The sequence below is a fragment of the Apteryx rowi genome, unplaced genomic scaffold, assembly GCF_003343035.1.
Source record: "Apteryx rowi isolate R43461 unplaced genomic scaffold, aptRow1 scaffold_342, whole genome shotgun sequence".
Classification (NCBI taxonomy): Eukaryota; Metazoa; Chordata; class Aves; order Apterygiformes; family Apterygidae; genus Apteryx; species Apteryx rowi.
In genome coordinates this window covers 621788-632484 of record NW_020449886.1, presented here as the reverse complement: position 1 = coordinate 632484, position 10697 = coordinate 621788, and positions in this window count along the sequence as shown.

The window sequence follows — 10697 nt, the reverse complement described above, 5'->3', positions numbered from 1 at the left end:
AGACAAAAATTCAAATGGATGTTTGTGGGCGAAAAATGGAACAGTTTTTCAGTTCTGTCTCCATCAGAATTTGAAACAGCATAGGAGTGAGACTGGAGCAGGACATCTTATTTGTGCAATTTTAGAATATCATTTCTCTTTATAATGAAATAATTGACCATTTCTATTTAGAGAAGGATAATTGTTCTGTTTAGTTTAAATATTTTGAAAGGAAAGTAGGATTTTTTTCTCCCTTTGGAGAGTGTTCTGGTCCTGCAACACGCTTTTATGCAAGCAGTCTGTCTTTCTGTCCTAAACCATTTCTTTTTCTTGTCCATAGAACACTTGTAGATTGGAACAATTTAGTCAGAATCTCTGAGCTAAATATTGACTTGAGACTAAAATGTCACTATTGTAGCATGTTGTTCAAATGTTGCTGTTACTCAACCTGTTATGGGCCTGTTGTCAGCTTTCCTCACATCTGTCACTGCAAAGTTCTTTGCAAAAACCAAGCTCAGATGTGAAAGGCAACCAATTTCTCCACTTCCTCTTCATTACAGCAGGAGCTAAGAGCATTCATGTGCTTTTGTAGAGCACTGCAGGATGAAAAGTGCCATGCAGATACTATTGATTCTGTGGCTGGTTGATAGCCTTCATTATTTCCCTGAGTTTTATGGGCTTTGAACTCTAGAAGATTTCTATAAGGTGTATGATGATGTATTGTCTTAAAAAAAAAAAAAAAAATCTTGACTTGTATACAGCTTTACATTCTAGGTCAGTGCAATAAATAATAATGTTCTAAATAGGAACAAGTGCCAAAATACATATTTATGGTATTCTGGGGAGCCATAACAGCAAGCCTTAATTTATAGCTGTCTTACAGAAAGAAATGCTTTGCACTTAATTTTGTGCATGTTTAGAAAACCAAGTTAGATTAAATGTAGCTTTAATTTTATTCAAGCAGAGATGGGTATTTTTTGCATCTCAGAAAACAAACACTGCTCTGAGGTGGACACTCTTACATCTGGGCAAGAGAGGAGGGAAGGGCCTCATCTCATGTTGACCTTTGCAATGAAATCTGGGCATGAGAAGCAATTTCAGGAGTGTGGCTCCATTGCATGATAGGTTGCTTGAGAACAAGGCAAGGTGCAGGAGATTTTTATTTCCTACCATAAGTGTACCAGAGTAAACACTCACATTTTGATATGGTGCTTGATTTTGCTTGGAATTTTACTATATTTTGATTCTGAAACCTCTGTCTTTGTGGTAGCACTCCCTGGGCTAAGGTAACCTAACACAGAAAAACTTCTGGTGGAAGAGCCTGTTTATTCCACACAGTGCAGTATCGCTCCTTTTTGTTCAGCAAAGATGTATTTGTTTCTCATTTGTATCCCGTCAGCACTGGATGAGATGCCCCCAGCTTTGCAACCCTATTACCATGATTGCTAATTTGGGATTTGTTGTGGAGTGAGGAAGAAATAGCTGAAAACCACGGGGCACAGCCCCATCCTTTCTGAAATCATTAGAATATTTGGTACTGGGTAGAAGGAGCTGGAGCAGATTCAYAGGGAGCAGCAAGAAGTCAAAGGAACTAATGTAAAGACTGTCTAAATTAAACATAAACTGTTATTTGCTGTTGTCACAGTAGCTTTATCACATTGTACTTTGAGCAATGCTTTAGCAGCAGTGGAAGAAAGAGTGGTTTTGAAGGAGCAAGATACAATAGTTGCATTCATATTCTCTGTGTAGTTACCTTAATCTTATGCCCTGTGAGAGGGTATCAGGACTGGCCTGAACCGCAGAGACAGAAAAATTTATCTAAACAGGCAGCAGTGGGAGCAGAAAAATGTGTCTCAAGTTTAAACATCTTATTTTAACTCTGGACTGTAGTGAGAGGACTTGGTTATAACAGATCATGCATTTAGGCACTACTTTTATTCATCTAGTTCAGTGGTTCTTCAGATTTTTTTCTGCTGAATCCCTTTTCTTTTGTAGTTTCTTGAACCCCATCCACACATGCAGAATGCACTGTGATGTAAATTGTCATTGTAGACCTGATTCAGTTGTGGTTACAGTAGTGAAACTTGACTTCTGATTTACAGGTTTGTAAAGTGATATCAGAACAAGGTCACTTCAAGTGTTTTTTTTCCTCATTATGGTATTTCATTTCAGTGAAGAACACACTATTGCAACTAGTCCTCCAACATCTATTTGGAGGGAGGTGGTTCCATCCACCATCCTCTGTTCTTCCATCCTGTTTGCAGATTTGATAAATTTTTTGATAAAAGCATCAGAGAAATCAGATACAGCTTACTTGTAAAGGCTTTTCTGGCTTTTTGTCCTCAGTTAGCCTTATCTTACAGAAAATACTAGTAGCAGGTGTTTCTGCCAAGTTAGTCTTTTGGAACAATACGTTTCATGGTTCTGAGTAGCAGAGGAATAGGTGGGGAGACAGCCCTCTATCTAGACCAGAGGCTTTGTACAGTACTATTTTCTGTTGAAATCATTTTTTCCAATTATTCTTAATGGAAAATATCTAAAATATTTCCAATGACGAAAGTTGTTTTTTCTTAAAAAGGAAAAAAAAACCCAAACAAACCCAAACCTCTCCCCTGCAATTACAATGAATCTTTTCCTCTGTTTTACTTAAAACTGGAGCCTATCTTTGCATAGATGTGGGGTTCAGGTCAAGTTCCACATTCAGACATTAGCACTTAGCTTTAGAGAAGCTCGTTAAGGACCCACTGATTTTTAACTTGAACTTTGGCTCCTTTTTTGTCAATAGTGTTTCCATTTATGTGTCCTTATGTTTCATTCATGTCATTGAATTGGCTTCAATTTCTCCTGATTTCTGTCTGTGCAAATGTGTACTGGATCAGACTTTTGGTTATTTTTAAATATGTCAGACTGAACTAACATGAAAATTGGGGTCTCCTCCTTTTCCTTTTGCTCATGCCTTGTGTTTTTTTCAAGAACTAAGTAGTGCTGAGAACTCATTAGTGTGTAGGAAGATGAAATGGTATATAATATCAATTGCACCACAGACTGCAGTACAAAACCCTTCCCTGCTTCCTCAATCATTTTACAAATTGGCTTATAGAGCTATATGGAACCCTGCTTATCTTCAGTCTCTCAACGTTTTGCAAATCTGGAAGATGCACGTTGTGACATTACCCTGGGGTCTCAGCATTTGCAGAGTTGTTTATTTTTCACTGTTACGTTAGAGGGCAGCAACTGGCTACTAATGTGTGAATCTCTCAGTTAGCATTATCCCTTTTGCTGTCATCTTGCCACCCAGTGGCTGAAGGAGGAAGGCTGCAGCATTGGAAAAGCAAAGATTTCCTGCTTTTAGAGAAAGCCTCTCCTTCAAACTGAGCACAGTGGACCAAGACCTGTCTGTTTCCCAACAAATCTAGCCTAAGTCTCCAAGTTAATCACTTTAAAATACTGCAAGGATTTTCAGAGGAGCCCAAAGGTGTCAGGTGTTCAGCTTGAAAGAAAAAGCTGGCATTCTTAACTCCGTTTGTCAATATGAGCTTAAAATACAGAGCACCAAATCAAGTATCTCAGAGGGCTGAGCCTACCTGCTTTTGCTGAAGTAAACAGTAAAACTCATGTTGACTTGTGCTTTTGTGAATGTTGTGCATATTAGAAGTAAACATAAATTGTTTACCTCTATTTAGCAACTTCAGTGCTATGTTATAAAGTGGTCACATAAAATCTTTTCTGTTTATTTTTTTAAACAATTACCACACAGTAGCATCTGAAACACACTGCATGGTTTCCCCAAATTTAAACTGATAACAGCTCTCATACGTTGGTAGTGCATAGTGAGTTTGCAAAGTTCTTGTTTTTTGATGGCAGCCACTGTAATTATTTTAATATCCTCATAACTGTTTCTAAATTACTTCTAAAATGCAACTCGGTTCTTTAGAATACACTACTGAATCAGTATCCTCGAAGTTAATAAATAAAAGTTAATGCATGGTTGATAACAGGAATTCTCTAAGTCCAGGATAACTATTCTAGGGACCCCTGTGACATTTCTTAAAAGTTTAGGCTTAATGTGAACTTAATATTTGAAATATTTCATTCTTTGCTTTTTTTTCTGAGTTTCCTTATAACAAGTTCCTAATTTTACATAATTTTTCAACTGCTATTTAACCAGGGAAATAAGATTTATTTCCTCAGTTTTTAAATAGTTTTTTGGTACACTACTTTTTAACAAATACAAGCCTTATCCCTTCCCTAAGGATGCCATTACTGAGGCACTTGAAATATATTTCAATGATTACTGGTAATATATGATCATCTGATGGAATACAAAATACAGCATGACATAGATTTACTCTCTTTTCCATATTTTTATAAGTAAGGTTGTAGTTTTTGAAATATGTGGTATGTTGAAATATGTGGTGCAATGTAAGTTGAATTTTTATGTGTATGTATAAATATAAAGCCTGGGGTTATATATACACAAATATTCAATTGTACATCCTCCAGTGAAAATAATTACTTCACCTAATACTCAGAAATGCTGCCTTCAGTTAATGCTTTTTTGCTGTTTATTCTATTATGATGCTTAATTTTTAATGAAATTAAAATGTAGCTCTTTCTTTATTCCTGGACTATTTCACATTCAATTCCTCATGGAACTGTGCAAGGGCAACAGTAGGTTTGCATTAGTGTTATTTTTCAGATCATGCACATTTTGCAGTCAGTGAGGGTTCAAAGCCCATGACAGTTTAAATAAGGTGGCCATTTGAATTGTAGAACTGAGAGCTTTTCAATTTTTAATGTTTGCTGTCTGTATTAAAAGATGCTAGTGTAGTATAAGATAAGCCGTTGAATGGAACGCACATAAGGAGTGTGTTCATGATGAAGGGGGGGTTCACTGAGGTAACCTTGGCAGTGGGATTGGTGGGATTGATGCCAGTTAATCAGTCTGAGTATTTGACTCAGAATCCCCAGTTGTGCACTGAAACCTGAACATTGGCTTTGGATAATTATTGTGTCAGAGAGCTATCAAATAACTGGATAACAGTTATCTGATTAAAAAAAAAAAAAAAAAAACCTTTTCTGTTTACCAGCAATGACTACCAGAAGGGCATTCATTCCTCCAAAGCAGTGTCAGGCTGTTAATCTGGCAGATTTGTGTAAGCAAGGCTACAGTCACTTCTTAAAATACTTATAAATTTCATTAAAGCATCTTCAGCTTACAAACTAACCTTGTTATTCCACAAACTGCCTAAGCTGACAGGAGCCAATGCTGCTGATAAAGAAGTAATCATACTCTCCTCTCCTCYAGTGGTCATTCCAACTGTTTCACTCTTTCTTGCTCTATTCCAGCTCTGCTGTTTTTGCACATGGTAAATCAGTTCAGAGTCTGGGCTATTGTCAAAGAAAAACAGTGAACTGGCTAATCCCACTATAAAAGAAGGTAGATGAATTAGAAAGAGAGAGCTTGTAACATGAATGATGAGTTGATTTCATCATGATGTGAAGACAATGATATGGCCAATTTTTGAGCCATTCATTTGTGTAATCACCAACCTCCTAAAAAAAACCAGTATGATGATAAAACAGTACTAATGCTGTTCTTAAGGAGTGATTCATTAGGTAAATCATCTCAGCAAAATGAGTTATCAGTAAGTACATACAATAGCTGGCAATTCAGTTTAAATTGCAACTTCTTAATGCCATCCTTATGGTAAGTTTAGTGCCTGTGGAAGGCGTGCATTACGCTCTGTCACCTTAATCATCTAATTTCTCCTTCCTAGCAAAATTCATTTCTCTTTGACCTCTCCAATATACAAAAATCTGATTTCTGGTTTTTGTCTTATTTACTCTCTGTTTGTGGCTGAAGATAAAGTATATGCTACACTACAGCCATTGCATGTTGGAATTTCATTGGCGCTATTTTTCCAGTATCCTTCTGAGTAAGGAAGGAACTGTTGTAATACCTTACATATCAAAGATCAAGTGACAAAACTGGCTAGTTCAGTGGAACACACTGAAATGAGTATCTGTTAAGGGAATAGTTCTGCTGTTTCAATTTTCACTGTGGCTGGCTGGAGAATACTGTGACTTTTTTGATGCCAATTGCAGACACTAGCTACATTTTTTTTTTTTTTTTTTTTAATGGTGGCAATGCTGCAAACCATCTTTGAAAAGGTGTGAAAAAAAGGTTGCACTTCCTGCAGGTCAGTGCAATTTGCTTCCTGGGACAAATTTCGATAGTGAGCCCAGATGAAAGCTTGCTTGTTGTTCAGTTGTGTCCCAAGGGAAAAGGTGATGTTAAGTTGCACAGAGATGGAAAATAGTATGGGAATGTTAAGATGCCCTTGTGGAAAACAAAGACTAGCCTTTACTTGCAAAGCTATGATCTGGTTACCATTTTTCAAGACAAGCTATTGCAGAAACAAAGGTGGTTGTGGTGATGAAATATTTAGAAATATTTCATGGGAGAAGAGGTTGAAAATGTTGGAACTATTTAGTTTCAAAGGCAGATGAATAAGAAAGTACATGGAAACAATGGCTAGTATGGGTTAAAAAGGTGGAATAGAAGCTCATTTCCCAATTCTCATTATATCAAAAGGAATCCAGTTAAACTAATGAGGCATTTAAAATACATAAGAGCAAATTCTTAATTAACCCATGGAACTCTGCTACAAGATCTTGTAAAACATGTGTCAGAAGAATTTGAGGTTATTTGGTGGATAATGAGAATTACTGTTCCATTTCAATGGAGGGAAAAAAAAACAAACAAAGGAAAGACCCTCAGTTTTCAGGGCATAAGCATAATTTGCAGGTCTTAAAAACTTCCATTGCAGTCACCTTTTCCTGGAATACTTTGAATTTCAGCCACTACAAGATATTAACTGCAAATTTGTTTTAATTAATCCTATGTTAAATATATACATATAAGCATTTCTCATCTTAATGAGTATCCATATTCTATTTCAACACAATTACTTGAACTTTATTTATCTCAACACAAGCAATGAAAATAGGATATGAAACTATACTTATCTTTTCTTGTTTGTCAGTTTCCATCTTTTTCTTTACAGTTACATAATTTGGTCTGACATAATCACATTCCTTCAAAATTATATATATATATATGTATATTTAAACATTATTTATGGCTTGTTTAGCCTAGCAAAGTGAAAACTGAGAGGGGAGGTGGTGGTTTTCTATATGGGAGAACTAGAGATGGAATAAATATCAAGTCAGGAAAAGTTATTTAACTAAAGGACGATATTGGCAAAGAGGTATAAATATGGTTATAAATAAGTTCTGACAGAAAATTAGAAGGCTCTTAACCATCATTAGAGTGAGGTTACAGAATGATGTTATATTAGATTAATGGGAGCAAGATAACACCACTAGTTTTAATTCAGAACTTGATACATTCGAGTGGGATAAATTAAATCATCAGGAGATTGGTTCTATAACCTAGGAGGTCCTGTCCCCAGTCCTATATCACTAAGTTAATGGTTCAAGTGCTAGAATATGGTATGGATGTAATATAAACTTAGCATTTCATACAATAACTCTCTTAAATGTGTTAATACAACACATTAAATAACCATTTCTCTTTAAATTTTAGTGTTCAGCATATTTGTTTTGATAGTGCATGAGGGAGCTAGAGAACCACTCTGTAAAATTGCTTTGCAAGTTGCCATAGCAATTAAATTGTAGGGTTCCAGTGCTGCATTTCCTTTCTTGGGTCCTAATTCTGTTGTATGATTTTCAGTCACAAGCCCAATATTTCACGTTTTATCCACATTTCTCTATTTAGAGAACAGATCCAAATCTTTGAATTTTGATGTGTGTTTTCCATGTATTAACTTTGCTAAAGTATGTCAGCTATTTTAATTTTCCCATAATTTGGATTCTTTCTGTCTGCCTCGATTGCACATGCAAACTGCAGACAACACAGGGCACAGCTAATGATTTCAAAAGATCTCTGACAACCTGGGGATCTGTTCTTGTCTTGTAAGTATTGTCCCTCTGCATGGCTCCATTTGACAATACTTCTAAGCTGTACTTCTGCTTTAAAAAAGAGAAAAATCAGGCAAATCTCTTTTCTCCATCTGTTTTGCTATTAGTCCTTACAGCTGTGAACTCAGGCACAACTTAGAGTCTAAGCAGAGATTCCTTATTACTTATATTATTGTAGTGCTTTCCAGAGGCCACAAATTAGCACACAATAAAAGATAGCCCTTCTCCTGGAGTGTTTTCAAATCAAACACACAGGGACAGAGAAGAGAAAATGATTACTGCCATGTGACAGAGGGGGAGCTAAAACACCAAGGATCATATTTGAGACTTCTGCTGTAGTGACTGTGGTGGAGATGGGCTCTTTCTCAGGTGCTTAACCTCAGGAAAGCAGTGAACATTTCAAACTACCTTCTCTCCAGGGCCACTGCACCCTAGCCCCCAGAGACATGGAGTCCTGTGTCTACATGGAGAAAATCGTTGTGGTATCCGAATGGGGGACACAACCTATGCCAGCTGAATATGGCCCAAAGAGATTAAAGGGGGAGCTGGTAGGAACTCAGAATCTTTGTTCTATGGAAAAATTCACAAAATTCTGAAACCTTCAGAAAGTTATTCCAGTTGGGAGAAAAACCTAGAAATTTTGAAACTTCCCACAGAAAGGGAATTCCAGAAAATTAACATTCTTGAAAGCTCTGAAAATATCTGTATCATTTATTTTTCTGTTGTTACTGAAATAGCATGCACAGCTGCTCTCAACTCCTGGGAGACACCCTGTGGAATCTCACTGCATCAGCAGGTCCCCACTACAGAACAGCAAATTCATGAGTCTGGAAAGCTCAACCTTGCTAAGTGAGCTCTGAGAGAGTGGCCTGTGTTACTGCTGAACTTCGTTGAACATACAATTTCCATGAAACATTTTGGTTTTTATGAATCAATATTTTCCACTGAAAATCCGCTCAGTCAGAAAATTTCCATCTATAATTTGCAGAAGTAATTAGAATATTTCCCAAAGGCCATCTAAGAAATCTGTGTTAAAGCTGAGAGCTGAAAAGAAACCTTCTCTGGGTCCTTGCTGTATTGGCAAGACTAATTCCAAACCACTGGAGATAGGTAAATGGCTGCTTCCTTTTATATGAGTAAAGTGATTAGCAGTGAATTCTACTAGAAAGTGTTTGTTTAATAAAAAGCCTTCTCAATCTCATGGGGGTAGTAAAACTTTTTTTTCCCCAGTAGTTTACCTTGTATTGTGTTCTCGGTTCTCAAAACCTGAATGGGTTGCTCAATTTCTTATTCCATATATTTTCTGTGGAAAGATGATAGCTTTTAGATGACAGCAGAGATCTCATCTTGTTTTCTAATAAGCTAATGTATATTAGCCCTAGCCAGATGTCTCCTGTGAAATAAAAATATTTGACATAATCTGAATTTTGATGCAGGGCTGTTTCCTCCCATTGAAGTGAGAACCTGTCTGATGAGGTGACTTCCTTGCAGTGTACTTGAAGCTCCATGTCTCTAGCTGGAATGGGTCAGGTGGCATTTCCTCTGGTTTCCTTACTGGATGATATCACCCTGTGGATTCTGGCATGTCTGTGGACCTCTTGTTGGCTGTGGAGGAATGGCTGCATTTTGTGCTGCGCTCGTGAGCCAGTCAGAAATAATGTATTTTTTTTTTTTTTCATGAATCTTAAGAGCTCAAATTGTATGGTTTCTGGCACAAGCACTTCCAGGTGTGTTTAGTTATAGTATGGGCTCTGCTGATGAGTTGTGTCAATAGGGCAATGCCCTAGAGCCTCTCTGGGAAAAGCTGTGGTCCTAGCTAGTGGTTCTGTTTCCTGAATGATATCCTCAGGAGGAAGGGTACTTCCTACAAACCTCAAATCCAAAGTGAGACAGCATCATATGCCTTTCCCTGCCTGAGAAAACAGCTGGGGAAAGGCATATGGTTGTTATTTTGGGAAGGCCTTATTGCAAAGCCTTCAGTTCAAACTGGGACTCTTGGAGGCTAAGTAGAGGCAAAGGGTTGTTTGTGAGGTCTGGTGGGCCTTTGTAAGATTGGATATTTCTGATCCTGAATGCACGACTTTAGTATTCTGCTGTTTCTAAGCTTACTTGTATATTGTTGCTTTTCTGGAGTTAACGTGATTTTTGCCTGTAAAAGGTAACCTGTAGTGCAAATACTTGTACAGTGTTTTTCGAGAGGCTCACAGTACAGATGTGGAGTGTTGTAAATATCAACCCAACATGAAAGAGTTAGTAGAGAAAGAATTTCAGAAGAACCATGTGTACATTCCTCTAGCAGCAATCAGACGTATAGAACAGATCCTGTCTTTATCGATGACATTTAGAAGAGAATTGGGCTCCCATCGGGAACATGTGACTGGCCATCTCAAGTCATGTCATCTTAGATAGTCTTTTTCCACCTACAGCCACCCACTTTTCTTTATTCCTACTTTTCTAGCATGAGTAGATCAGCACAAACAAGGGACAGTTCAGGTACTACAATTTTTGAAGAATAATAAGCTCCTCTCTCCTATCAGAATGAGGAAATCTCCCCATGACAATGCCTGTCAGAGGGAATTCTCATCCCAAATGTGGGAAACAGCAGTCACCAGCTCCAAAACAGTGCTCACTGCACACAGCCTCCCCTGCTGCCATCCCTCTCTGGAAAGCCTGTTCCAAAGCCCTCCTCCAAAGAGAGGCTGAACAGCTGC